At 44.0% G+C, this 27978-nt stretch overlaps 1 protein-coding gene across 3 annotated transcripts in view; it reads right to left on the reverse strand.

Moving 5' to 3' along the window:
* LOC309338003 (uncharacterized protein) overlaps positions 1-27978 on the reverse strand; it is a 138436-nt gene that overhangs the window by 15509 nt on the left and 94949 nt on the right. For 2 of the 3 annotated variants that reach the window (XR_014154570.1, XR_014154571.1), the window contains exon 3: positions 18316-18427. The exons of the other annotated variant lie outside the window; for it this stretch is intronic. The gene's annotated coding sequence lies outside the window, so the exon portion shown is untranslated. Of the gene's footprint in view, positions 1-18315; positions 18428-27978 lie in introns of those variants that run through there. 3 annotated transcript variants of the gene reach the window in all.

The following is a 27978-nucleotide window of genomic DNA, read 5'->3' on the forward strand; positions in this document are numbered from 1 at the left end:
TTTGATTTTAAGATTGAAATTTCCTGCACCTATGACCATCAAAACCCCCTTGACAGCAGGAGGAAAGGGGGTAAAAGAACTTTGACTATTTAATCCTGCAGAGAGAAAGTAAAGGAACATAAATTCCCATTGCCCCTAACCTGGGGACGGGACGTCAGGACAGATTCTTTAAAGAAAACGGATTTGGACAGATAGAAATAAAAGAGAAACAAATTGACTTTTATGTTGCCCTCTGCTTTTGCTTTTTGTAAGGAAACAAAGCACTAGAAAACTGAAAGTAAACTTTCCTTTGTTTGATACATTTTAAAGATGGGGGTTAAACAGAAGTTGTGTCCTCTAGAGGGAGCTTGTTAGTTTCTTTGTTGCAGTTCACAAAGAGACACAACAGCTGTGAGAATCAGCGTGAGACCAGATACTTGACCTTGACTAAAAATGAGCAGGAAGGAAATTTTACTTTCTGCCCTTGGCAAAGTGGACGCTATGCTACAGCAGCTGCAGGAGGACATGAACTTGGTGGATGAAAAATTGGACGTCATGGCTGCTGTAGCTAGAAAGTATGAGTTGACAGGAGAAGAAGAGAGAGAAACTTTACAACAACCAATTCAGGAAACTGACTTAAGGCAAATCCAAGGGCAATGGAAGATGGAGGGGATTGCTATTATACCCCAAAAGCTACAAAATGAGAGATCTAACATCAGTGAACTTAAAGGGTGTCTGCAAACTTTTGGAGTTAAGGAAATCCTTAGCTCTAGTGGGACTGTGAAACAAGAGGACAAGTATTTTTGGAGCAACTATTGTTTGGATTACAAAACTAGCAATGGGGAGTGGAACTGGGGGGAATGGAGCAACCTGACAAATGAAAATGGAGAATATGACTGTATGGAATGTTAGTGTTTTTAGAACTCACAGGGTTAAAGAGTTCTGTGTGATGTCCCTCAATTCCTGTCGCGTGACTCAGAAAGAGGGAGGAGTCGTTCCTCACTGTTCCGTCTTTGTCTCCGAGGAAGACGGTGGCAGCCATGAGTGCTAGAAGTCCAGGAGAATCTAAGAAATGTTGAGCTGTAAATATTCTGCTGTAATAAAAGGCTAATAATTGGACACACAAGTGCCGGATGTGTTTGCCTGGATCTAAGCAACAAGCAACAGTTTGTTCCACTGTGTTTTTACTCTGCAAGGCGTGACGGAGAGAAGCAGACCGGCGCAGCGGAAACGTGCCGGACGGCTATAAACTGCACCTAATTGGGATCGTAAACTAATTAGGCACGTCACGCTTAATTATTCTAATAGGTTATGGGACTAATTACCGTTATAAAACTGTTGCGAAGTGTGCTTTGAAGTCAGCTGGGTCAGCTGGGAAGACGCTACCGAAAGCGGAGGTCTGCGTTCTGAGGCAAAGCAGCTGGCTGAAAGACACTGATTTCTGCCTGATGCTGAGAGGCAGAGGAGCTGAGAGCTGAGAGCAGCTGAGAACCAGGTGCCGGAGGCTGCTTCAACGTGAGTAAGCTGGGGCACTGGGGGAGAAGATGGCGCAGTTCCAAAAGCATGGCTTTGAGCTTAAGCTGCCATGTAAGAAGCTGACGCATGAAGGCTGGTTGCAGTGGAGCTTTCACGTAGAAATTCTTCTCGTGGGGACAAACCTTTGGGAAGCAGTACAGCCACAGACAGCAGCTGGGGCAGCTATAGAGGCTGCAGAGCTGAGTGAAGCTGAAAAGCGTGTGCTTGCTTTTCTGAAAGAAAATGTGAGTGCTGATTTGATGCATGTCTTCCTGGATGCTAAGAGGCCTGAGGCTGCATGGCTGGCACTCCGTGAGGCTTGTGAAGCAGGAGTGGAAAGCCAGAGCCTAGACGCGGCTGCATCCGAAGGGGAGAGGCAAGATGGCGCTGGGCACATTCTTGAGAGCCAGCACACAGCTGAGGGAAGCTGTGAGCCCCCAGAGGGGGACGAAGGGACTATTGTTGGCAGCTGTATGAATGCTGCACCGTGCCTGTGTGAGGAGCCAGTCCAGAAGCCAAGCGTTGGGAGCCCTTTACCCACCAGAGGGGGTGCAGGAAAACGTCCTGGGAGCCCTGAGAGCAGTGGGGGGGCAGTGAGCGGTGGAAGCTCAGAAACGGCTTGTTTTTCAAAGGCACCCAAGAGTTGTTTTCGTCGTCAGCTGGGTTCTTTGAAGCTGCGGAGAGCTAGACGCTTCAAGGCCAGCCACCTGCGAAAAGTCCAGATAAGCCCTACATAGTTGCGTGGGAAAGCAGAGGCCAGTCCGGTCTCCAAGGCAACGAAGGAAGTTGCTTCTACTGAAGCTGACAAGGTCCTGAACAAGGGGGAGTTGGTTGACGTGCCAACCAGGGAGAACAGCTGCGGACGCCCAGAGGGAGGGGGCAGTGAGACTTTTGTTGCTATGGCGATGTTGAAGGACAGCCCTGAGAGAGACACTGAACTAAGCTTTGTAATCGACTCAGGAGCGAATCGCAACCTGGTTCCAGAGACCCCTGCTGTCGAGATGTGGAATTGCAAGGCAATTCAAGCTGGGAAACCTGTTCAATTTGCAAGTGGGCAAAAGAAAAATGTAACTAATGTTGCAAATATCTATCTTTCTGTTTTGCAGGAGCAGTTCGAGGTTTACACTGTACCTGGAATGCGTCACTGTCTTTTATCTGTCCCTTATTTGTTGCAGAAGGGGTTTAAAGTTTGCTTTGAACATGATGCTTGCACAATCTCCAAGGGAGGGAAGCAGCTAGCCAAAGTTAAAAAGGGGCAGAATGATCTCTTCATTCTTAAAACGCCTCTGGAGGGTGAGGGGAAGGTTAAGAGGGCACAAGCTTTGCGTGCTACAGTTCCCATTCATGTTTCATGTGCATGTGTTTGGCACAGGAAGACAGCTCATAGTTCTCTTGAAGAACTTCAGGTGTTACAGGAGTACACCAAAGGCTGTAAAATTAGGGAATGTGGAAGGACCCTACGTTGTAAGGCTTGCGAAAAGGCAAAGGTTAAAGGGTGCAGTTATCCCAGGGTGGAGAGGGTAACCACAAAACCTTTTGAACTTGTTCACATAGATCTGTTGGGTCCCATAAGGAACCAAGTCTGGGAGGGGCCAGGTTTCTGCTAACGATGCAGGATGACCACACCCAGAACTCCTGGACTCATGCTCTCAAATCCAAGGAAGATGCAGCACAACTGATTAAAAGTTGGGTTAAGGAGGTGGAACTAAGGTTCTCCACCAAGGTGCAAGCAGTCAATAGTGACAGAGGTGCACAGTTCACTGGGTCTGCTTTGCAGAAGTTCTTTCACCAGAAAGGGATACGTCACAAGGTGACTTCTCCTCAAGAGAGGGGGGTGGCAGAGCTCAGGAGTGAGGCTCTGGTCAAAGCTGCACAGGTGTTGTTGTTAGATTCTGGATTACCTCCAAGCTTTTGGATGGAGGCAATTAAGTATGTGAGTTTTACCTGGAATCGGTCCTACAATTCAATGGTAGGGGACACACCTTTTTTCATGCTGCACGGCAGGAAACCCCAGATTCACTTTCTGCGTTCTTTTGGGGCAGCCGCATCTGTGCCGGTGCCTAAGGCTTTGCGAAGGCCAGGTGGACCCAAGTTCCAGAAAATGATCTTCTGTGGGTATGAGCCAGTTTCTAAAGCATGGAGGTTTGCGTACCCAGCAAGTGATCAGAGTAAGCTGCTGATCAGTAAACATGCTGGGTTCTATGAACAGGATGGTAGGTCAAAGACTCCTGCAAGGCATTATGTTCTCTCAGAATGTTTTTCTGATTCAGAGCAGGAAAATTCTGATGAGGAGGAAGGAGAGCCAGGTGCTGTACCTGCTGACGACCAGGTCACTGCCGAAGGTCAGGAACAGGTTGAGGCGTCTCCACAAGTTGTTAAAAGAGAGCCCAAGAGTGAGCCTAGTTCTCCTGTTAGCGTGATGCAAAGGATTCGAAGACGCTTTAAGTCAGAGGGGGAATCCCGTGATGCAGAGGACACACCTACTGGCCACAGTGAATCAGAGGAAATACCTGAGTTTGTGCCCAGGCGGTCCAGTCGCACAACGAAAGGTATTCCACCTGAAAGGTATCAGGCCACAGGTGTGTGGGTTGGTTTCGCACAATGCGAATCTGAGAGTTGTGAGGAGGTTCCACAGGTGCCTGACAGGAACGCCAAGAGAAGGCGCAAGGCATTGGGGAAGGGATTGATCTCACAGAGGTCTGCAAAGGTAAATACCCAAGTCACCTCAGGAATGGAGGGAAGAGGGGGTGTTAGTGTTTTCAGAACTCACAGGGTTAAAGAGTTCTGTGTGATGTCCCTCAATTCCTGTCGCGTGACTCAGAAAGAGGGAGGAGTCGTTCCTCACTGTTCCGTCTTTGTCTCCGAGGAAGACGGTGGCAGCCATGAGTGCTAGAAGTCCAGGAGAATCTAAGAAATGTTGAGCTGTAAATATTCTGCTGTAATAAAAGGCTAATAATTGGACACACAAGTGCCGGATGTGTTTGCCTGGATCTAAGCAACAAGCAACAGTTTGTTCCACTGTGTTTTTACTCTGCAAGGCGTGACGGAGAGAAGCAGACCGGCGCAGCGGAAACGTGCCGGACGGCTATAAACTGCACCTAATTGGGATCGTAAACCAATTAGGCACGTCACGCTTAATTATTCTAATATGGAACTCCCCAGAGATCCACTCCCCAAGGAGAAAGGGAAGAAACCACGAAAGACTTCAACAAGGGACAAGGAAGCGTCATATTATAATCAGGATCAAGAAAGACAGCAGAGGGGGCATGGAAGTGACTTGAGAGCCTCGGACATCAGAACACCGGACTGAAGGTTAAGACCTAAAGGCAAGAAAGGACTGACATAACCCGAAACCAGGAAGAAAGGGACGATGGATAAAATTAGAAGAGAACTTTCTTTTATATATCTTGTTATTTCTGAGTAATATTAACAAAATAATAGATTGTGCCGGAAAGGAAATAATTGGCTTTAGCAGAAAGACTTGAAGGCATTAAGTATAAATATAAATTTAAATTCTAAACTTTAAAGTTTATGGTTTAGAAGGTAAAGAAAAAGTTAAAGATAATATTCTTAAATTGAGGTAGATTAAGATAAACTATTTTTGACAAATATGGGAAGAATTTGCTGAAATAATGATTAAATTGGAATACAAAAAGGGAGGTATGAGGAGGTCTAAGACACAAGATAATGAAATGAAGTAATTTTGAATTTATTTACTTTTTTCTCGCTTTTCTTTTTTCTGCTTTTTCTGCTTTTTTTCTTTTTCTTTTTGTTTTTCTATTCTGTTGATGTTTTTAAATGTTTTTGTATTTTTGAAAATTTGAATAAATATCATTTTTAAAAAAAATAAAAGATAAAGGTAAGTTAAGTCCGGCAGTTAAGTCCAGTTGCGAAGAAATCTGAGGGTGCAGGGCTCATCTCGCTTTACTGGCTGAGGGAACCGACGTTTGTCCGTAGACAGTTTTTCCGGGCCATGTGGCCAGCATGAGTGAGCTGCTTCTGGCGAAACGAGAGCAGTGCACGGAAACACCATTTACCTTCCTGCCGGAGTTGTACCTATTTATCTACTTGCACTCTGATGTGCTCTTGAAATGCTAGGTTGGCAAGAGCTGGGACCGAGCAACGGAAGCTCACCCCATCGCAGGGATTCGAACCTCCGACCTTCCGATCTGCAAGCCCTAGGCTCAGTGGTTTAGACCACAGCGCCACCTGCATCCCTAAAAGGCAGCATTAGCTACCAATTTTGTTGGTATTCTGTATTTTGTAGTTAGAGCCACCAGTTTTTACTGCCCATGGGAAGTGCAGCCTGCACAGTTTGCATCCATATGAACACCTGTGGTATCAAAATTCCCTGTGCACAGAGGCAAATCTTGAGGCTGTAATGCTTAAAAGAAGATGCAGAACCTAGAAGTGCTGCATCAGCACTGAATCCAAATTTAGACATCTAAAAATAGGGTTAATATGTCCTGATTTATATAGTGATTGACCACTATTCCCTTTAGCACAAGCAAAGCCCTGCTTCTGCTTCCTGTAGATGTAGAGTGTAGATCAGGAAATCAGGATTAAAAATTCACATGTGAGTGTAACTACAAACTCATGGATATCTCTTACTCTTACAGCAGCATGCATCACTGTTACAGACCAGTGGAATCTCTCCTAAGGTACAATTTGTAGTTTGGGGAGTCTGACAAAATCCTGCCAATAAGTGACAGAAAGAGGTCTACATCATCAATTTTACATAGAATGGTTGACTATGGAGGGACTTTACTTACTTACTTACTTATTTGTTTGCTTGATGCATTTTTATCTCTTTGGCAAAAACAAAACAAAAAACTTGGCAAGGCACCGGGACCTGATGGTCTATCAGTGAAATATTACAAGACACTGAAAGATTGGCTTATTCAACCCCTGGTAGAAGTATCTAATTTGATTTTACGAGGGGGCAAAGCTCCTGAAACCTGGAAGGAAGCTTATATCACTCTGATTCCTAAACAGGGTCAAGATAGATCCTATGTTAAAACCTATAGACCAATCTCCCTACTCAATGTGGATTCTAAAATTTTGGCAAATATAATGGCTAACAGGCTAAAGAAGGTTTTATCTAGGTATATCCACAAGGACCAGGCAGGATTTCTGCCTGGAAGACATATGAAAGACAATATTAGAAATGTGGTTGATATCCTGGAAAAGCTGGAAGCAAGAAAGAGTTGTAAAGCAATGTTAATCGTTATTGATGCAGAGAAGGCCTTTGACAATGTATCTTGGAGTTTTATGCTATATAATTTTGAGAGTATGGGGGTGAGCCAAGATTTTTTAAATGGTATTGTCAGGGAACTGCCATCGGAGGAACAGGTGGTGGAAAGGCTCCAGGAGAATAGGAGAGATTCTGCAGCAGAAGAAGGAACCAGTAGGGGGAGAGCAGGAGCTCCGGCGGAAGGGGAGTCGGAGGGGAGGCTCTGGGATGCTTCCAGTGAGAATAGTGAAGAGGTAACAAGACCCCCCTTAGGAACTCCCACCCTTCGCCGGAAACTGTCACGCAGAGAGTCCAGGAGGCGCATGTCCGTCAAACAGCTTTTATGCTGGAGTAAGTTCCGTAGACGCCCACTGTCAGATTCTACCAGCGACTGACGGAGTCATGCTTTGGGGGCTCCGTTAGTGACTCGGTTTGGTTGACCAGCCAAACCCCCAGAGGGATCAAGCTTTTACGCACAAGCAGCTCATTATCCCATCACAGCAATCTGACAGTCTTTGAAAGCAGCTTGTGCAAGCAGAGGGCATCATGAGTGAACCAGCCGGAACCGGAGGAGCAGGAGCTGGAGCTGGAGCTGGAGCAGGTCCAAGCCTGGAAGAAAGGTACAGGGCGTTGGAGGTCCAGCTCGCGCTGCAAACGGCGAGGCTCGAGGAGAGGAGGGCTCAAGATGCAGATAAGGGGAAGACCACCCCACTTGCCAGAAAGGTGCCTGGATTGGTGCAGAAATTTGGGGGGGATCCCAGGAACTATCAAGCCTTTAGGACAGAGATGCAATATGCTCTCAATCTACTGTTTGATGACTTCCCCGATGAGAAGTCTAGAGTGGCGTACGTGATTGGCCATCTAGAGGGAGGGGTGAAGGACTGGATTAGACCCCGATGGCAGCCAATAATGAAATCTTAAAGGACACAATGAAGTTTTTTCGCGCCATGGACTTGATGTTTTCCAGCGAGATTGAGCAGGGGGTGGTGCGCAGGCAGTTAATGGCGTGTAAACAGGGGAGCCGATCTGTACGTGAGTACTGGACTGAGTTCACCATGCTGATTCATAGACTGGGGTGGGACCTTGCGAGTGAACCTATTCAAATGCTGTTTGAAGAAGGGCTCTCTCCGGCAGTGAAAGATGAACTTTCCCGGGCGCCTAGGGCGGAGTCTATGGATCAGCTGACTAAATCTGCGCTGTCCATAGGAGCGCGCCAGGAGGCAAGAGCTTTGGAAAAGCGGGAAGGAAAGGGGGAACGTTGGAAGGACTTCCACATTCCAGAGATTCCGGAGCAGCCTTTCCCGCCAGCAGAGCTGATGGAACTTGGAACAGCGCGCGCGCGCGCAGTTTCAAACACCAGTGAAGGGCGGAAGAAGGAGGGAAAGAGCGCCAAGAGATGTTATCTCTGCCAACAGCCAGGTCACTTTGCCAGAGTCTGTCCGCAAAGGAAGGAATGGCAAGGGATGGCGGGAACTGTTGGGGGGAAGGAGGAAGGAGAAATCAAGGAGCAAGTAAAAGCCAACGCCTGGCTGCCAACATCAGGGCACAGCAGCCAGGCCAAGGAGTAGTGAATGTGCCCACGCCGGAACCTCCAAGACCAGCGCTTGTGATAGAGGTGTTTCTGGAACTGTCAAACGGACACCCACTAAAGATAAAAGCGCTATTGGATTCAGGCAGCTCCTGTAATTTCATGAGTAAGGAGTTTGCAGCTGAACACCAGATACAGACTATCCCATTAAGTAAGCCTTTGCAGGTTACCATGATTGATGGGAGGGAACTGTTGGGAGGAGAAGTGAGCCAACAGACTGTACCAATGATAATGAGGGTGGCAAGACACACAGAACTGATAGCGTTTAACGTAGCCACCTTGGGAGGAGCTCCTATTATTTTGGGAATGAGCTGGCTGGCACTACATGATCCGCTAGTAGGCTGGCATCAGAGAGTGGTTTCCTTTGGATCAGCACATTGCCTAGAACACTGCAAGGAGGGAGAGGCTCAGGCAGGGGCCAGGGCCACTCTAGCAGGGATGGAAGTGATGGACAAGGGGAAGGTGCCACCACAATACGCTGACTTGATTGACGTCTTTAGCGAAAAGGAAGCAGATAAACTGCCCCCGCACAGACCCTTTGACTGTCAAATTACCTTACTCCCAGGAGCACAATTGCCAGTGGGCAAGCTGTATGCAATGTCAGACAGTGAGATGCAGGAGTTAAGGGAGTTTATTGACATGAACCTCAAGCGAGGTTTCATCAGAGAGTCACGAGCAGTGGGGGGCAGCCCAGTGTTCTTTGTGGACAAAAAAAACACGGGTAAACCCAGGCTTGTATGTGATTTCAGGGCCCTAAATGCAGTGTCAGAACCAGTGACTTTCCCTATGCCTAGAATTGATGACATTCTGACACGGGTGAGAAAAGGGAAAATTTTTACCAAGCTGGACCTTAGAGGGGCATATAACTTGATACATGTGAGAAAGGGGGATGAGTGGAAGACCACTATGTTCACCCCCTTGGGGGCCTTTGAGTACCTCATTATGCCCTTCGGACTACAGGCGGGCTCAGCCTGTTTTCAATCATTCATGAATCACGTCCTGGGGCCATTGCTCTACAAGAACTGCGTAGCGTTCTTAGATGACGTCCTGGTGTACTCAGAGAATGAGGAGCAGCATGTGCAAGATGTAAGAGAAGTACTGAGCAAACTGCGAGAAAATCGGCTGTGGGTGAAACTGGAGAAGTGTCAGTTTCATACCAGGGAGGTGGAATTCCTGGGGTACCAGTTGTCTGACAAGGGATTGGCCATGGATCCCAGCAAGGTTCAAGCGGTACTGGAATGGGAAACACCAAAGACCAAGAAGGACGTGCAAAGATTCCTGGGCTTCGGAAACTTCTATAGGAAGTTCATCAAAAACTTTGCCCATTTAACAGCGCCCATCACGGATTGTCTTAGCAGCAAGAAAAAATTTGTTTGGACGGAAGAAGCGCAGCGGGCGTTCGAACACTTAAAGCAGGCGTTTGCGTCGGAAGAGCAACTTTTGCACGTAGATCTACAACAACCAATGAGAGCGGAGACTGACGCGTCAGACAGAGCGGTGGGGGCCGTGCTTCTCCAGCCGGGAAAAGATACGTCTGAATGGAGGCCGTGTGCATTCTTCTCGCGGAAGTTGAACAAATCCGAGAGGAACTACACAGTATACGACCGAGAACTGCTCGCCATTCATGAAGCATTCCGGAGATGGCGGCACTTGCTGATTGGGGCACAACACAAGGTTCAAGTCCGAACTGACCACAAAAATCTGGAATACTGGAGAACAGCCCGAGTGCTGAACCAGAGACAAGTGAGATGGGCCCAGGAGTTCTCCAAATTCCACTTTGAGATTTGTTACGTGCCAGGCTCCGAGAACGTGAGGGCGGACGCTCTTTCCAGGAAACCTGAGTACTTAGAGGGGGAGGGAGCGCCTGAGGCAAGGCATGTAATCCCTGAAGACCGCTGGGTGTGTGGGGCGGCATTGGTGGGGCAGAGGGAACTGATAGAGGGTACTGAGAACGATGAATACGCCCAAGAGAAACTCAGAGAACTCAGGATGACAGAGGAGAACACAGGGGGGTTTGAAGAAAAGAACGGGGCGTTGTATTACAAAGGGGCACTGTACATACCCGATGGGGAACTGAGGGGCAGAGTACTCAAGCAGTTGCATGACAGCCCCACAGCGGGGCATTTTGGACAGCACAAAACCATGTTGTTGGTTACCAGGGAGTTTTGGTGGCCCAAGGTGAGGGAGGACGTACGGGAATATGTCAGGGGTTGCGACAGGTGCCAGCGAGCGAAAGGGGAGAGGGTGGCGCCAGCGGGGCTATTACAACCCTTACCCACACCAGAAAGGCCATGGGAGGCAGTATCCATAGATTTTATGACGGACCTGCCAAAATCCAAGGGCAAAACAGCTGTCATGGTGGTGGTAGATCTATTAACTAAGATGTGTCATTTTATAGCCTGTTCACATGCGGTCACAGCGGAGGAAACCGCCAAGTTGTTTGTAGAGCATATTTTCAGGTTGCATGGCGCCCCCTTGAGGGTGGTCAGCGACAGAGGGAAACAGTTTACTTCCAGGTTCTGGAGGAAACTTATGAGCTTACTGCACGTGGAACTCAATTTTTCAACTGCTCGGCACCCAGAAACAAATGGGCAAGCGGAAAGGGCAAACGGGATTTTACAACAATACCTGAGGTGTTATGTAGAAGACAGAGAAAATGATTGGGTAGATAAGTTACCTCTGGCAGAATTTGCCTACAACAATGCGGAGAACGTGTCCACAGGGATGAGTCCCTTTCTGGCAAATTATGGGTGTCATCCCCGGGCATTTCCAGGAGAAGGAGGGGAGAGGTGGAGCGTGCCGGCGGCGGAACATTTTGTTGAAGAGATGGAAGCGATCCACCGTCAGCTTCAACTTAACTTAGAGAAAGCCAAGGAAGAATATAAGAAGCAAGCAGACAGAAATAGGAGGGAAGGTGAAACTATAAGGGTGGGAAACCGGGTGTGGCTATCCACCCAAGGACTACCGTTCAAGGGAGGGAGTAAAAAATTGAGACCCAAAAGATTGGGACCCTTTGAGGTCATACAGCAGGTCAACCCAGTAGCATTCAAACTCAGACTGCCCAGTCACATGAAATTGCACCCAGTATTTCACAGGTCATTACTGTCGCCGTACCGAGAGGGACGTGAGTGGGGGGAGCGTGAGAGAGAGGTCACCCAAACGCCCGTGATAGAAGAGAGAGAAAGCGACATGAACATGGCAGGAATCATTGATTCCAGGTGGAAGGGGAATCAGGTGGAATATCTGGTAGAATGGGAGGGGGAAGTAGAGTCGGAAAACACTTGGGTACCAGCAGAGGTAGTCAACGACGAGGTTTTAATAGAAACATTTCATCAGCGTTTCCCAAAAAAACCACAACCCGTGGCACGATTTAGAAGGGAACACTTTGGGACCACCGATGAGGAAGGGGAGTTTGAAGGGTTCCCAGAGTCAGGGGTGGGTGAGGAAGCCGACTCCGACAAAGAAGAGGAAGACGGGGAGAGAGACGGTACGCCGTGGCTAGAAGTGTTTGAATCCTCGGAAGACGAGGAGAGTTCCTTCAAGGGCTTTCCGCCCTCACCGCCAGTGGGAGAGGAGGCGGGGGGTGAAGGGGGCCCTGGGGGGGAGGTGGATGTCAGGGAACTGCCATCGGAGGAACAGGTGGTGGAAAGGCTCCAGGAGAATAGGAGAGATTCTGCAGCAGAAGAAGGAACCAGTAGGGGGAGAGCAGGAGCTCCGGCGGAAGGGGAGTCGGAGGGGAGGCTCTGGGATACTTCCAGTGAGAATAGTGAAGAGGTAACAAGACCCCCCTTAGGAACTCCCACCCTTCGCCGGAAACTGTCACGCAGAGAGTCCAGGAGGCGCATGTCCGTCAAACAGCTTTTATGCTGGAGTAAGTTCCGTAGACGCCCACTGTCAGATTCTACCAGCGACTGACGGAGTCATGCTTTGGGGGCTCCGTTAGTGACTCGGTTTGGTTGACCAGCCAAACCCCCAGAGGGATCAAGCTTTTACGCACAAGCAGCTCATTATCCCATCACAGGTATTAAGGCGATTTTTAAAATGGTATCAGGAACAAAAAGCTAAAATTATTGTAAATAATGTGGTTTCAGAGGAAATTAGAAGTGAGAAGGGAACCAAGGAAGGGTGCCTACTTCCCCCTCTGCTGTTTATTTCAGTTCAAGAGGTCTTGCTAAGTATGATTAGAAAGAATGAACAAATTAAAGGTATTACAGTAGGATCCAAACAATATAAATTAAAAGCCTTTGTGGATGATCTAGTATTGACATTACGAGACCCAGACTCCAGTGCAGTTAAAGCACTGGAGCTGATACAAGAGTTTGGAAAGGTAGCAGGATTTAAACTAAACAAAACCAAAACCAAAGTATTAGAGAAGAATCTGGATAATGATGAAAGAAAATCACTACAAGAAAAGACTGGCCTAGATATTGTGAAAAATTTAAACACTTGGGGTGAATCTTTCTGGGAAAAATCTGAATTTATATAAAGACAACTACGAGAAATTATGGAATGAAATTAAGAGAGATTTGGAGATGTGGTCAAATTTAAAATTGTCACTAATAGGCCGGATTTCAGTGATTAAGATGAATGTGCTGCCAAAGATGTGTTTTTTGTTCCAAGCCCTCCCAATTATAGACAATGTAAAATGTTTTAAAGAATGGCAGAAAGCTTTATCTAGATTTATCTGGCAGGGGGAAAAACCTAGAATTAAATATAAATTCCTTACGGACTCTAAAGAAAGAGGGGGATTTCCCCTGCCAGATTTAAAAATTTATTTTGAATCAGCAGCATTCTGCTGGATTAAAGAGTGGATGCAACTAGAAGATACAGATCTATTAGATTTGGAGGGTTTTGACAATGTGTTTGGTTGGCATGCATATCTATGGTATGATAAGGTAAAGGCCCATAATGCCTAAAGATCTGGGTTGAGTTCAGCCTATCCCACCCATGTTCACATAACCAACTTGGCAACATAACCCAAGCTCTGCCTGGGTGCATGAAAAGCAATGCCTGCAGTTATCTACTCCTGGGACTTGGGGATGAGGACTTCTGTCAAGAGGGATCTTGGGCAGATATGATGCGCTTCCACTGGAGGCGGGTCATATTTAGTCAGAGATGCTTTTTTAAAAAATGAAAAAATACAATTTGGCAATTGCAGTTTAATTTGCGTTTGATTAGATGAACTTTATTTCATCGCCTGCTTTCACAAATGGATTGATCAGAACCACTTCTACAAGCAATGATCCAGAAGAATCAGAGTAGCAATCAGGCATTCACACTTATGGATGTGGGCTGCTCACTGATGTCATTGAAGGGAACAGCATTGTGCATTGAAGCCACAGTAAACTGGAAGATTTAGACCAGACGGGCAGCGTTTGGTGATTCCCTTCTGGCAGAACCCTCCATTTCCTCACACACTGATGATTATCCTGAATAAAAGAAAGAAGGAAATCTGTAATCGATTGCACTTTCATGAGCCTGGAGTCAGATTGCTCACCTTCAGGAGATGAGGGAGGATCATAAAATTGTAGTGCTGGAAGGGCTCAATGGAACATTTAAGGAATCTGTAGTAGAAAGGAAGAGGACATGCAGGCTCAGCCCCAGAAGACCTCTCAGAGGAATTTGCAAGATCAATGGCAACACCCCCTGGCCAATCCTGGATGTCAGGATGACAGTCACTGACTGAGGACTCCACCGCACAAAGACCCAGGGAGACCTGAGGATCCCACACTCCATTGATGTAGGAGGTGATGGAAAAGGCTGGACCCTCAAAGTGACACAGAATCTTGCAGGAAAGGTGGTGCTAACTATTATTTTATCTTTTATGCTGATATTTATATTGCACCTTTCTTCCAAGGAGCTCCATGTGGCGGAGATAATTCTCTCGGCTCCATTTTATCTTTACAACCACCCTGTAAGATAGTTTAGGCTGAGAGGCAGTGACTGGCCAAAGGTGAGCTTCCCAGCCAAGTGGGGACTAGAACCCTGATCTGCCAGGTCCTCCTCCAGCACTCTAACCACCACACCACACTGTTTCCTATTAGGCTGCTGCTGCTGGTGGTGGTGGTGGTGCTGCTGCTGCTGCTGCTACAAAATAAAGCACCCACTTCAGCCCATTCTGAGGGCAGCCTGCACCCTGTCTCCTTTTGCCCCCAGTTTTGCCTGGCCTTGCCATAGCACAGAGCCCACACACACCTTCTCCTGGACAGAAAGATGGTCACTGATTTAGATGGACAGGCATGGAGAGGAAAGTGCTGATTTGACTGAAGCTCTGGTCAATAGCATCATATTTTTGATAGAATGGTCATGTTCAGAGAGACGTTATTTATTTATCTACTGTATTTTTATTTCTTTTGCCAAAAAGGAAAAAAAGGGAAAAAAAAGAAAAATAAAGTAATGGTTCACCGGGACTTACATATAGCATTTGGAGGGTTTTGACAATAATAATAATAATAATAATTATTATTATTATTATTATTATTATTATTATTATTTATTATTTGTACCCCGCCCATCTGGCTGGGTTTCCCCAGCCACTCTGGGCGGCTTCCAACAGAGATGAGAAATACACTAAAATGTCACATATTAAAAACTTCCCTGAACAGGGCTGCATTCAGATGTCTTCTGAATGTCAGGTAGTTGTTTATCGCTTTGACATCTGATGGGAGGGCATTCCACAGGGCGGGCGCCACTACCGAGAAGGCCCTCTGCCTGGTTCCCTGTAACTTGGCCTCTCGCAGTGAGGGAACCGCCAGAAGGCCCTCGGAGCTGGACCTCAGTGTCCGGGCAGAACGATGGGGGAGGAGACGCTCCTTCAGATATACTGGACCGAGGCCATTGTGTTTGGTTGGCATGCATATCTATGGTATGATAAGGTAAAGGCCCATAGTGCCTTCAAAAATAAGGTAATTAGGAAATCATTGTATAATGTTTGGATAAAATATAAAGATCTTTTAGAAAGAAAGACACCCAGATGGCTTTCACCAATGGAGGCAAAGGCCCAGAAAAAGTTAAATATGGACACCAAATGGTTGAGATATTCTGATTTACTGTTGGAAGATGAAGAAGGATATAAATTAAAACCATTTGATCAAATTAAAGATAAGTTAAATTGGTTACATTATCACCAGATTAATGAATTGTATAAAATCGATAAGAGAAATGGTTTTGCTTCTGAAAAATCCAAGTTGGAGATGGAGTTGTTTGATAATAAAGGTAAAAATTTATCGAAAATGTATAAGTTATTGTTGGAGTGGCATACAAAAGATGAACGAGTTAAATCTGTGATGATAGATTGGGCAAGAGACGTGGGACATAATATAATGTTTGAGGATTTGGAAGGACTGTGGAAGAAAGGGGTAAAGTTCACTGCATGTACGGTATTAAAGGAAAATATAATGAAAATGATGTACAGATGGTATTTGACTCCTGTTACATTAGCAAAGATATATCAAAACTGTGATAATCTATGTTGGAAATGCAAAGAAAAGGAAGGAACTTTTTATCACCTGCCCCAAGGTGAAATACTTTTGGGAAAAGATTTATAATGAATTGGAAAAAAATGTTGAAATATACATTTATAAAGAAACCAGAGGCCTTTCTTCTTGGAATAACAGGTTTGGAACTGCTGCTCGAATTTTACTAGCTAAAAAGTGGAAAACCCAAGAATTACCAACGGCGGAAAATTGGCAGATGAAGATGATGGATTTTTCGGAGCTAGCCGACCTAACCGGAAGAGTCTGCGACCAGAAGGAGGAGGAGTATCAGGAAGAATGGACAAAATTTTGTGATTATTTAACTAAATTTGTTAAGTTAAATTAACAGGAAATAGCTTGCAGGTAACAGATTGGCTTTAGGAATTAATATACTAAGTTAAGTGATGTTGAACGTGTTTAATTTCGAATTGAAAAGATATAAGGAGGTTAACAGACTAAGTCAAGTTTATAAGAATTATGATTTGGAAAGCCATTAAAAGGATATGCATGGAAATTCAACCAAGGGGAAGTGAGGAAGTCACTTAACAATGTTACTAAGTGTAATTTTAATAGGGTTATGATTTATGTTTGTTTGTTTGTCTGTTTATAATTTTGTGAAAATTAATTTTAAAAATGAAAAAAAATAAAAATAATATTCACCTGTCTTGGGAGACACTCAAGCCTGTCGTTTGCCTTCTAAAAACCTGGGTTTAGAATTGGCCACTGACAAGAATGGATCTATTAAATTATTTCTCATCTGCAGCCTAGGATTGCAGTTGCTTTTTAAATAGCTATTCATTTCCCAAATATTTCTAAAATGCAGCAATAACTTTCACCATGTTTGACTTTCTAGTATTCTCCATGATAATGGCGCCCCTGGTTCAAGTCCTTATGGACCATGAGGTTTCTAGCTCTGGTTTTACTGGTTATTATGATGTATTTTTGTACTTCAGGTGAGGTCTGGAAAGTGCAGAATGAAATGGGACTCTTTGTTGCCAAATGACATTTGCCTTCTTTCAGCAGCAGCAGACAGCTGCCTAATCCTCACTGAGGGTTGTATTAAAATTTTGTACAGCTAGATCAGAGCTGCCAGTTTTTACTGCCCATGGGACATGCAGCCTGCACAGTTTGCACCCATACGAACATCCGCGGTATCAAAATTCCCTGTGGACAGATGAAAACGTTGAGGCTCTAATGCTTAAAAGGAGAAGCAGAACCTTGAAGTGCTGCATCAAAACTGAATCCAACCTTTTACTTATAGAAACAGAGTTAATATTATATGAGTAATAATAATAATAATAATAATAATTTATTATTTGTACCCCGCCCATCTGGCTGGGTTTCCCCAGCCACTCTGGGCGGCTTCCAACAGAGATAAAAAATACACTAAAATGTCACATATTAAAAACTTCCCTGAACAGGGCTGCCTTCAGATGTCTTCTGAATGTCAGGTAGTTGTCCATCGCCTTGACATCCGATGGGAGGGCATTCCACAGGGCGGGCGCCACCACCGAGAAGGCCCTCTGCCTGGTTCCCTGCAACTTGGCCTCTCGCAGTGAGGGAACCGCCAGAAGGCCCTCGGAGCTGGACCTCAGTGTCCGGGCAGAACGATGGGGGAGGAGACGCTCCTTCAGATATACTGGACCGAGGCCATTTAGGGCTTTAAAGGTCAGCACCAACACTTTGAATTGTGCTCGGAAACGTACTGGGAGCCAATATTATCAGCTACTCTGATCCATAAACTCATTGGTGACTATTTTTTTTTAGCACATGCAAAGCCCTGCTTCTGCTTCCTCCAGTGAAGATGTAGAGTGTAGATCAGGAAATCAGGATTAAAAATGAGCAAGCATTCACAAGTAAGTGGGAACACCAACTCAATGGATATGACTTACTTATCCAGATTGCTCCCAAGACTGAAAACTCCCGAGGATCGCCTGTGCAAAAGATAGAGAAGTAAATTGTCATTCTTTAAGAGGACTTCCTGTGCAAAAAAATGATATTAATTTGATGTCTGTTTTGTTTTGAGCATTGGAATGGCACTTTCAAGTATGAGAGCCTGAGGTCCTGGACTGGGAAATGGGAGACCAGCCTTCAAATCATCATGAAGCTCCTTGGGTGGCCTTGGGCCAGTCACTCACTCTCAGCCTGGTCTACCTTGCAGGGTTGATGTGAGGATTAAATTAGAAACCATCTTGTAGAAAAAGGTGGGATATAAACGCCATTCATAAATAAATTTCCAAAGCCTTCTGTAACAGCAAATCAGTATTATTATTTCCCATGATACCGATGGGGAGATCAAGGCTGAAAGTGAAAGTGTGGTTTACCTGAGGCCAGCTGGTGAGCTCATGGTGGAGTTTTACAGATTTGGATTGTCAGGCTGGGAAGTCCTGATTTGACTGATCAACATAATAAATTTTTCATAAAATGGTTGATTTGAGAGGCATCTTGTTTATATATATATTTACTTACTGCATTTTGATCTCTTTTGCAAAACAAAAGAACTCAATGGATATCACTTACTACTTCTGCAGCAGAGTCCATTGTCGCCACAGGAGAGCCATGGGATTTCTCCATAGGTACAGTTTGTAGTTGTTGGGAATTGGCAATATCCTCCAAACATTTCACATAAACGTTGCCCTGTGTAAAAGAGAAGGGAAATAAATTCTTTGAAAGGGGGCAAAGGGGTTTCCAACCACTTTTTCCCAATCTAGAACCATGTGTATTTTAATGGGATGACCAGCTTTTACAGGCTTCTGCTGCCTCACAATAAGCTCCTGGTTAAGAACATTCAACTATTGGCTTCGCTTAAATTTAAACCCATCCGGACTACTACCTCTAGTAGCACAAGATGCTCATAGAAGTCGGTGGTCCAAAGTAGTGCATCAAAAACTACTTACATGTGGCCTCCAAGTGAGGCATCTAATCATAAGCCTGCATTTTTATCAAAGCTTCTATATGTTTAATCAGGGCTTGCATTTTAAAATAAGCTTAAAGATTTTCAAATGTTTCATGCCAGGCAAAAGACCAGCTGCCTAAAAGGCCTTGGCAATGTTTTTCCTCCTAGGAAAGGGGCCCCCTGATTTATAGCAGAAAACAATTCTCAAAGTCATAAAAAAGGGAGTTACAGACCTGACCTTGCATGTTGCAAAGTACTAAATTAAGGGTGGATAAATGGGTAAAATAACACCATTTGCCTCCCAGTAAAATGAGCCATATCTTCTTCCTAAGGTTGAAAGGCCAAGAGCAATGGAGAAGCATCTAGCTGGCTGTGAAAGGAGGGGTGTAAACTGAAGAGGCTTCTTTTAAAGCTGTTTTTTACTGAGTTCCTTTTTTACTTTACAAAGGCCTTATTCCTTTTAAAAGGCTACCTATGATAATGTATGAAATATATTAGCTTAAATATATTGGCTTAAATGTAATTATGCAAAGGATTTAAGAAATGCTAGATTCTTATTTCATAGAGTCATATTGCAATAGGAGACCAGAGGGGCAAATGAGCCCAGCCCCCTGCCAGACAGGAGACGCCATCGAGCACTCCTGATATATAGTTGTCAGGCCTTTTTGTTTAGAAACCATCAAATGAAGGAGATCTTTCAATGTTGATGTGAACTCAAGATCCTTGACATCTGTTGAAGATAAAAATTTAAGATTAACCATCTGTTTTAGAAGGCAATAGGGCAAGGAGGGCAAGAGGTGAGCTGGTAATTAAGATTCCTTGTTGAGACATATGTAAGATATATTACTACTTATTTGTCATTTATAGATGTAACAATATATAGCTCTTTGTGTTCCATAAAAGGGCGAGGAAATGGGTGTATCTCTTGTGATTGCCAATAGGAATTTCAACCAGGCTGATTGGACAGAGGCAGCCACAGGAGGAGCAAGGGGGTTGGATTAAGGAAATATAAGTGCTGGCCAGAATGGCAGGAGGCAGGCCAGCGCTTGGTAACCATGTACCACTGAGCCTCTCATTTATTTGTCTGACAAATAAATTACTATTTTAATTTCTCTATTGCTGCGTTGAATATTTCATTCCAGCTAAGCGTTAACCACAAGCAGGGTGCTACATTTTATGGTGCCCCTGTGACTCGGATAAGTGGTCTGCTGGAACGCAGCCCCTTTGCCCTACTGGGCAGGGTACAAGAGAGAGGATCTCTAAACTGCTTACCCGAGCGCGCACTGGTAAATTTTTCCAGGGGGAACGCAGAAGTCTCGTCTGTCTCATACCCTGCTCACTGGCGGCGACGGACCGGGGGGAAACAGGGAACCAACCAAGGGTAAGTGCACAAAGGGATTTTTGGCCCTCCAATTAATTGGGAGGAAGAGAAGTCTTGATCAAACTTCTGCGTCTCAGTAAAGGGGAACTGAGTACGCTAGGTGGTTGGGTACATCAGATGTTGGTCTGGTGGAGGAAAAGGGAAAAATTGGGAGGTAGAGTGTGGTGAAGTATCCAGCGCATTGTATGTGTGAGAAAGTACAGAGCAATCTGTAGCTGACCTGAGTGTGGAGTGGGCAGTACTTCGGTTCCTAGTAAGGCGACTTCACTAGGCAAGGAAACCCACAAAGCGCGTCTGTGAGTGACTGAGTGGATACTTCACAGGGCCATACAATGGGAGTTGGGGGTTCAAAGGGGGGAAATACACCTCTTGATTGTATATTAAATAATTTTAAAGCCTTCTCAGGGGCATATGGAGTCAAAATGACGCCAGAGCACTTGAGAACGTTATGTGAACTAGAATGGCCAAAACAAAATACTGGATGGCCATCTCAGGGAACCTTTGATATAAATTTAGTAAGCAAACTTTGGACTGATATCGCCAAAGAAACTGGAGGGTGCCCAGAACAATTTTCATATATAGATTCCTGGCTGAGCACATTAAATAAAAATCCTCCATGGATAAGGAAATGCAAAGTCAAACGATGCAAATTATTGGCTGTAAAAGCTGAAGCTAGGAAAGGAATCTTGCCAAATAAACTCAAACCCATTTTTGAGGGGCCAGAGGAAGAGGTGCTTCCACCTCCACCCTATGCGCCACGTCGAGGGGAGCCTAATCCAAACACTCCACCAGTTGTAACCCCAAGGCAAGAAAGTGGAATGAATAATGGGGGTGGAGTCACAGAGCTTGATTCCTTGATAGATTATGATAAATATCTTCAGGAGGCATTGGAGTCCTATAATAAAGCCCAAGCAGAAGTGGTTATTCCACCTGTGACTCCTAATAGACCTCCATCTACAGTCTCCTTTAGTGGAACAACTGATTGCCCACCCCAAACCCCTGTGCATCCAAGTCCCAGAGAAATATTACAGAAGTTACAGGGAGACCTTGATCGGTCAGCAAGCAATACAGCCAGGCGTATAAAGCTGCTAAAAGAACGCCTTAGAACAGATACCATCCCCTATGATTTGAGGCCCCTAGAGCAAAGTGAAGAGAAAGGTCACGTAGTAGCCCCTCTTAGAAGAGTATTTGATGCACTTGAGGAGCCTGTGCTGGTTAATGGGCAACCCGGACCACGGCCACCTCGAACTTCGACCCTGCAATATATTCCATTCACGACTACGGATCTGATGAATTGGAAAACACACACCCCTTCTTTCGCAGAAAAACCTCAGGCTATGATGGACTTGGTGACTTCAATAGTAAATACTCATAGTCCTACTTGGACAGATTGTCGCCAGCTCCTAAATACGCTTTTCACCACTGAGGAAAGGAGAGACATAATTGAAAAGGCACAGATATATTTGCGTGAGCAGGCCAGAGTGGGAAATATTTTTAATATTGATCGTCATCTTCAGGACAACTTTCCCTTGGAAGATCCTAATTGGGATCCAAACAATGCAATTCACCTGGCCAGACTTACAACCTACCGCCAGACACTTGTGCAAGGTATCCGCAGGGCATGCCAGAAGCCCACTAATATGTCTAAAGTCTCAGAAGTAGAACAAAAACCAAATGAGAGTCCGGGAGACTTTTTAGAGAGGCTGCAGGAAGCCTATCGTATATGGACTCCTTTTGACCCTGAAGCCCCTGAAAACAGCAGAATGATTACTGCTACATTTGTGGCCCAGTGCGCTTCTGATATTCGTAAGAAAATTCAGAAATCAGAAGGATGGGAAGGGATGCTGATGAGCCAAATTATGGCCATTGCACGCCGAGTTTATCAGAATAGGGATGAGGCTGAGAAACAAGAGAAGAAGAAGTGGCAGAAGGAAAAGATGGTGATGCTAGCCACAGCAGTGAAGCAAGACTACCGCCCCTTAAATGGAGGGAGAGGGCAAGGAAGGAATCCAGCACTGGGAAGGAATCAATGTGCAAATTGCAAGAAGGAGGGTCACTGGAAGCGGGAGTGTCCTGAACCCTTGAGGTTGGAAGAAGTACGCCCAGGCCCAGGCCCAGGCCCAGGCTCCGGCCCAAGAAACCAGGGACGGGGACGGGGAATGATCCGAGATGGAAGATATCAGAGACCTGGACAGGGACGGAGTAGAGACAATTTCATTGGACTGGCAGAAGAGGATTTTACCCAAGACTAGGAAAGACCGGACTCCATAAAGTTAGGCTTCCAGGAGCCCACGGTCACGATTCAATTAGGGAGCCATTTAATAGACTTTATGATTGATACTGGGGCTGAATACTCAGTACTCCCAGAACTATTGCAGAAAAAGGCATCTAAAAGTGTAGTCATTAAAAGTGCCACTGGACAGTCAGCCAAGAGGTCTTTCCTCCAACCTTTGGAATGCCAGATTGGGGGACATCGTTTAACCCATCAGTTTTTGTATATACCTGAGTGTCCAATACCTCTCTTAGGCAGAGATATGCTGTCCAAATTGCAGGCCCAAATCACCTTCACTCCTCGAGGTCCAGAAATGAAACTGCCATCAAAAGCAGCAGGAATAATTACCCTCTCAGTACCTAAGGAACAATCATGGCGCCTAATGTCAGCCTTGCAGGTCCAACCCACATTGGATACAGAATTAAACAAGCTCCTCCGAACTCTACAGGTGCCACCAGGAGTATGGGCCGAAAATAGCCCACCAGGAATGGCTAAGAATATAGCTCCAATTGTAGTAACCCTAAAACCTATGGCTACCCCTGTATCTGTAAAGCAATATCCCTTACCCCGGCGAGCAGCAGAGGGCATCCAGAAACATTTGGACCGCCTATTAAAATATGGTCTGCTTAAGCCCTGCCAATCAGAATGGAATACACCCCTTTTGCCTGTTCGGAAACCTGGGACAGATGAATACAGGCCAGTACAGGACTTGAGGCTCGTAAACCAGGCTATCGAGACCTTGCACCCAAATGTACCAAACCCATATACCTTGCTGAGTTTGATCCCACCAGAAGCAACATTTTTTACTGTATTGGACTTGAAAGATGCATTCTTCTGTTGCCGGCTGGCACCACAGAGCCAACCTATATTTGCCTTCCAGTGGGAAGACCCTTTGACAGGAACAAAAGGCCAGCTAACCTGGACAAGATTGCCCCAGGGATTTAAAAATTCCCCAACTTTATTTGGCACTGCCTTGGCGAAGGATCTAACAAGTTACCCCTCAATACCGGGAGAAAAGGTGGTTCTGCAATATGTGGATGATCTTATACTAGCGGCAAAGGATTTTGATACCTGTAAAGAAGGGACAGAGGAACTGCTCCACTTGCTTTGGGAAGCTGGCTACCGAGTTTCCCAGAAAAAGGCACAGATATGTTTAGAAAAGGTCAAATATTTGGGCTTTGACATCTCACACCAACAACGAGCATTGAGACCAGAGAGGAAAGAAGCTATTTGCCTTATCAAGGAACCTACCACAAGAAAACAACTTAGAGGATTTCTGGGAACAGCAGGGTTTTGTAGACTATGGATACCTGATTTCAGCAGTCTGGCCAAGCCCTTACATGAAAGCACTCGAGGTGCAGAAAAGGACCCATTTGTATGGGGACCTGAGCAGAAACAAGCCTTTTTAGTTATCAAACAACGACTTATGGAGGCCCCAGCCCTTGGATTGCCTAATTCGGAAAAACCCTTTCAGCTGTATGTACATGAACAGAATGGGATTGCAGCGGCAGTCCTGACCCAGAGATTAGGAAGTTGGAACCGTCCAGTAGCTTATTTGTCTAAACAATTGTTTTTTTAAAATAATTTTTTATTGATTTTCATAAAACAAAAAACACACAAATAAACAAACAGTACATGACTTCCCCATGCCTCCCCTTCACTGCACCCCTGTTTCAAAAAATTTTTTTTAGCAATTCTTCATTCCTTTTCAAAATTTGATTTCCCTCCAAATTTTCTTAACTTAAATATTTACAGCTATAGTTCTCTGTTTCTTAACCCTTAACATTTTATCAGTCCGAAACTTTACAACAGTTCTTAAGATATAATTTAAATTTTTTCCAGTCCTCTTCCACTGTCTCCCTCCTCTGATCACGGATTCTGCCGGTCATCTCTGCCAGTCCCATAAATTCAGTCACCTTCGTCTGCCATTCTTCCAGAGTAGGTAATTCTTGCATCTTCCAATACTTTGCCAGGAGAATTCTTGCTGCTGTAGTTGCGTACATAAAAAAGGTCTTATCTTTCTTTGGTACCAATTGGCCGACCATGCCCAAGAGAAAAGCCTCCGGTTTCTTTACAAATGTCCACTTAAGGACTTTCTTAATTTCATTATAGATCATTTCCCAGTAGGCTTTAACCTTTGGGCAGGTCCACCAAAGATGATAAAAAGTTCCTTCGCATTCGTTACATTTCCAGCATTTATTACTGGGCAAATGATATATCTTTGCAAGCTTGACTGGAGTCATGTACCATCTATAGATCATTTTCATTATGTTTTCTTTCAAGGCACTACATGCCGTAAATTTAAGGCCTGTGGTCCATAACTGTTCCCAGTCAGCAAACATAATATCATGACCAATATCTTGTGCCCATTTAATCATAGCTGATTTAACTGTTTCATCCTGTGTATTCCATTTCAGCAACAAGTTATACATTTTAGACAAGTTCTTAGTATTGGTCTCTAGCAATTCTGTTTCCAATTTTGACCTCTCTTTCTGAAAACCTAGTTTCTTGTCCTGCTTAAAAGTCTCATTTATCTGATAATAATGTAACCAATCTCGAACTTTGGATTTTAATTTCTCAAAGCTCTGTAATTTAACTTCTTCACCGTCATATTCTATAATTTCACTGTATTTTGGCCAATTCGAGTCCATGTTAAGTTTTTTTACCGCTCTAGCTTCCATTGGTGACAACCATCTGGGTGTTTTATTTTCCAACAAATCCTTATATCGATTCCAAACATTATATAAAGCTTTCCTGACAATATGATTTTTAAAGCCTTTGTAGATCTTAACCTTGTCATACCATAAGTATGCATGCCAGCCAAAATTGTTATCATACCCTTCCAAGTCTAAAATATCTGTGTCTTCAAGAAGTAGCCATTGCTTCAACCAGCAAAAAGCTGCTGCTTCATAATAGAGTCTTAAGTCCGGCAGCGCAAAACCCCCCCTATCTTTTGCATCAGTTAAAATCTTAAATTTTATTCTGGGTTTTTTGCCCTGCCAGACAAATTTGGATATATCTTTCTGCCACTTCTTGAAACAATCCATCTTGTCTATAATTTGCAATGTCTGAAACAAAAACAACAATCTCGGCAATACATTCATCTTAATAACAGCAATTCGGCCTAACAAGGATAATCTCAGTCTAGACCATATGTCAAAATCTTTCTTCACTTCCAACCAACATTTCTCATAATTGTCTTTAAACAAATTCATATTTTTAGATGTTAGATTCACCCCTAGATATTTCACCTTTTTTGTTATCTCCAAGCCAGTTTCTCTTTGAAAACTATCTTTTTCCCCCATCGTTAGATTTTTTTCCAGTACCTTTGTCTTTTGTTTGTTTAATTTAAAACCAGCCACCTGACCAAATATTTCAATTAACTCTAAAACTCTTTTTGTGCTGACTTCTGGTTGTTGTAAAGTCAAAACTAGGTCATCTGCAAATGCTCTTAACTTATATTGTTTAGCTCCGAGGTGTATTCCTTCAACCAGCTGGTCCCTTCTAATCATATTCAACAACACCTCCAGGACCGATATAAACAATAAAGGGGATATTGGGCAGCCCTGTCGTGTCCCTTTTTCTATTGGAATTTCATCCATGACTACACCATTCACAATTAATTTAGCTTTTTGCTCTGAATATATTGCACCTATACCGTTTTCAAAGTTTTGGCCTACCCCCATCCCATGGAGATTCCTCTTCATAAAACTCCAAGAGATATTGTCAAAGGCTTTCTCCGCGTCCACGAAAATTAAGACTGCTTTTCTATTTATATCAGTCTCCAGTAGTTCCAAAATATCTATAATATTCCTTACATTATCTGACATATGTCTCCCTGGGAGGAAGCCTGTTTGATCTTTATGAATCTCCTCTAACAACACTTTTTAAAATCTTTTTGCTAAAATATCTGCAAAAATTTTATAATCCACATTTAAGAGTGATATAGGGCGGTAGTTCTTAACTTGATGTTTCTCAGTTTCTGTCTTCGGTATAAGTGAGATAAATGCTTCTTTCCACGATTCGGGAGCCTTTTTCCCCTCCAAAATTTGGTTACACACTTCTTTCAATGGTTGTATTAACCATTCCTTCATTGCTTTATAATATCTCGCCGTCAGTCCATCTGGCCCTGGTGATTTTCCTAATTGCATATTCTGGATGGCACCCTCAATTTCCTGATTCGTAATTTTTTCATTTAAACTCCTCTTATTTTTTTCCGAGATCTTTGATAGTCCATATTTTTTAATAAATTCTTCTATCTCTTGTTCATCTTTCGGCCCTTGTGCGTATAATTTCTTAAAGAAACTTTGAAAACAGTTACTAATTTCATTTGGTTTATTTATAAATTTTCCCTCTACTTCAAGGGACGTCACAGTGTTCAGCTTTTGTCTCTTTTTCAATTGCCATGACAGCAATTTCCCACATTTGTCAGCTGATTCAAAAGTTTTTTGCCTCATTTGTTTTATTTTCCATTCTATTTCTTGATTCATCAGTTCCATGTATTGGGTCTGGTAGTATTTTATTTCCCTTAAAATCTCCTGAGATTTTGGTTTTGACCTCAGTTTCTTCTCTCCTTCTTTCATCTGATTCCAAATTTTTTCTTTCTTCTCATTCTGTTGTTTCCTTTTTATCGAATTTTGTTGAATTAGAAAACCACGCATGACAGCCTTACTTGCGTCCCATATTATTCTTCTTTCCAGGTCTGTTCCTAGATTTATTTCAAAGTAATCTTTCAGAGTCTTTTGGGCCTTTTTTACAATTGCTTCATCTCTAAAAAGGGTGTCATTCATTCTCCATCTAAAAGTTCCAGCTGTTGTCAATTTCATTTCCATCTTTACTGTGTTATGATCAGAGCAAGTTTTTGGGCAGATTTCTGTATTTTTAACCCTTGGTGCCAGATTACTAGAAATCCATATTTGGTCAATCCTGGTCCATGTCATTTTTGCTTCAGAGAAGAAGGTCCCCTCTCTTTCCAGAGGGTTCCTTGTTCTCCAAATGTCAATCAAGTCCATTGTGTCAGTCAGTTCAAAAAAAGTCTTTGGAAGTCTCCCATCCTTAGAGATTACTTGTCTTTGAGCTTTATCCATGTTTGTGGAGACAACTCCATTCATATCGCCCATCATTATAATTTTATAGTCCATAAAATTGGTTAATGTCTCATGCAACTTCTTGAAAAACTCAGCCTTCCCCTCATTAGGTGCATAAATACCTACAATCAAAATTTTTTCTCCTTGCATTTGAATTTCCACTGCCAGAAATCTTCCTTGTTCATCCTTAAAAATCATTTTTGGTTCCCATTTCTCCTTGACATAGATCACCACTCCTCTTTTCTTAACTTTATCTGAGGAAATAAATTCCAGTCCTAATCTTTTATTTATCAAAAGTTTTCTATGTATTCTGGCAATATGAGTTTCTTGCAAACATATTATGTCTAATTGCTCTTTCTTTAATATATGAAACACTTGAGTCCTTTTTCGGGGATGGTTAAGACCATTGCAGTTCCAACTCAGAAGTTGCAGAGACATATTTGTTACTGGGTGTCTTTTCCACCAACCGCTCCAAGTTCTTGTTCCTGATCAGTCGGTGCTGGAGTCAGTCCAAATGATAGGTTTGCAATATCCGGTATTTCCCTCTCACTC

Source organism: Podarcis erhardii (assembly GCF_964252035.2).
Source record: "Podarcis erhardii genome assembly, chromosome: 3".
NCBI classification, from domain to species: domain Eukaryota; kingdom Metazoa; phylum Chordata; class Lepidosauria; order Squamata; family Lacertidae; genus Podarcis; species Podarcis erhardii.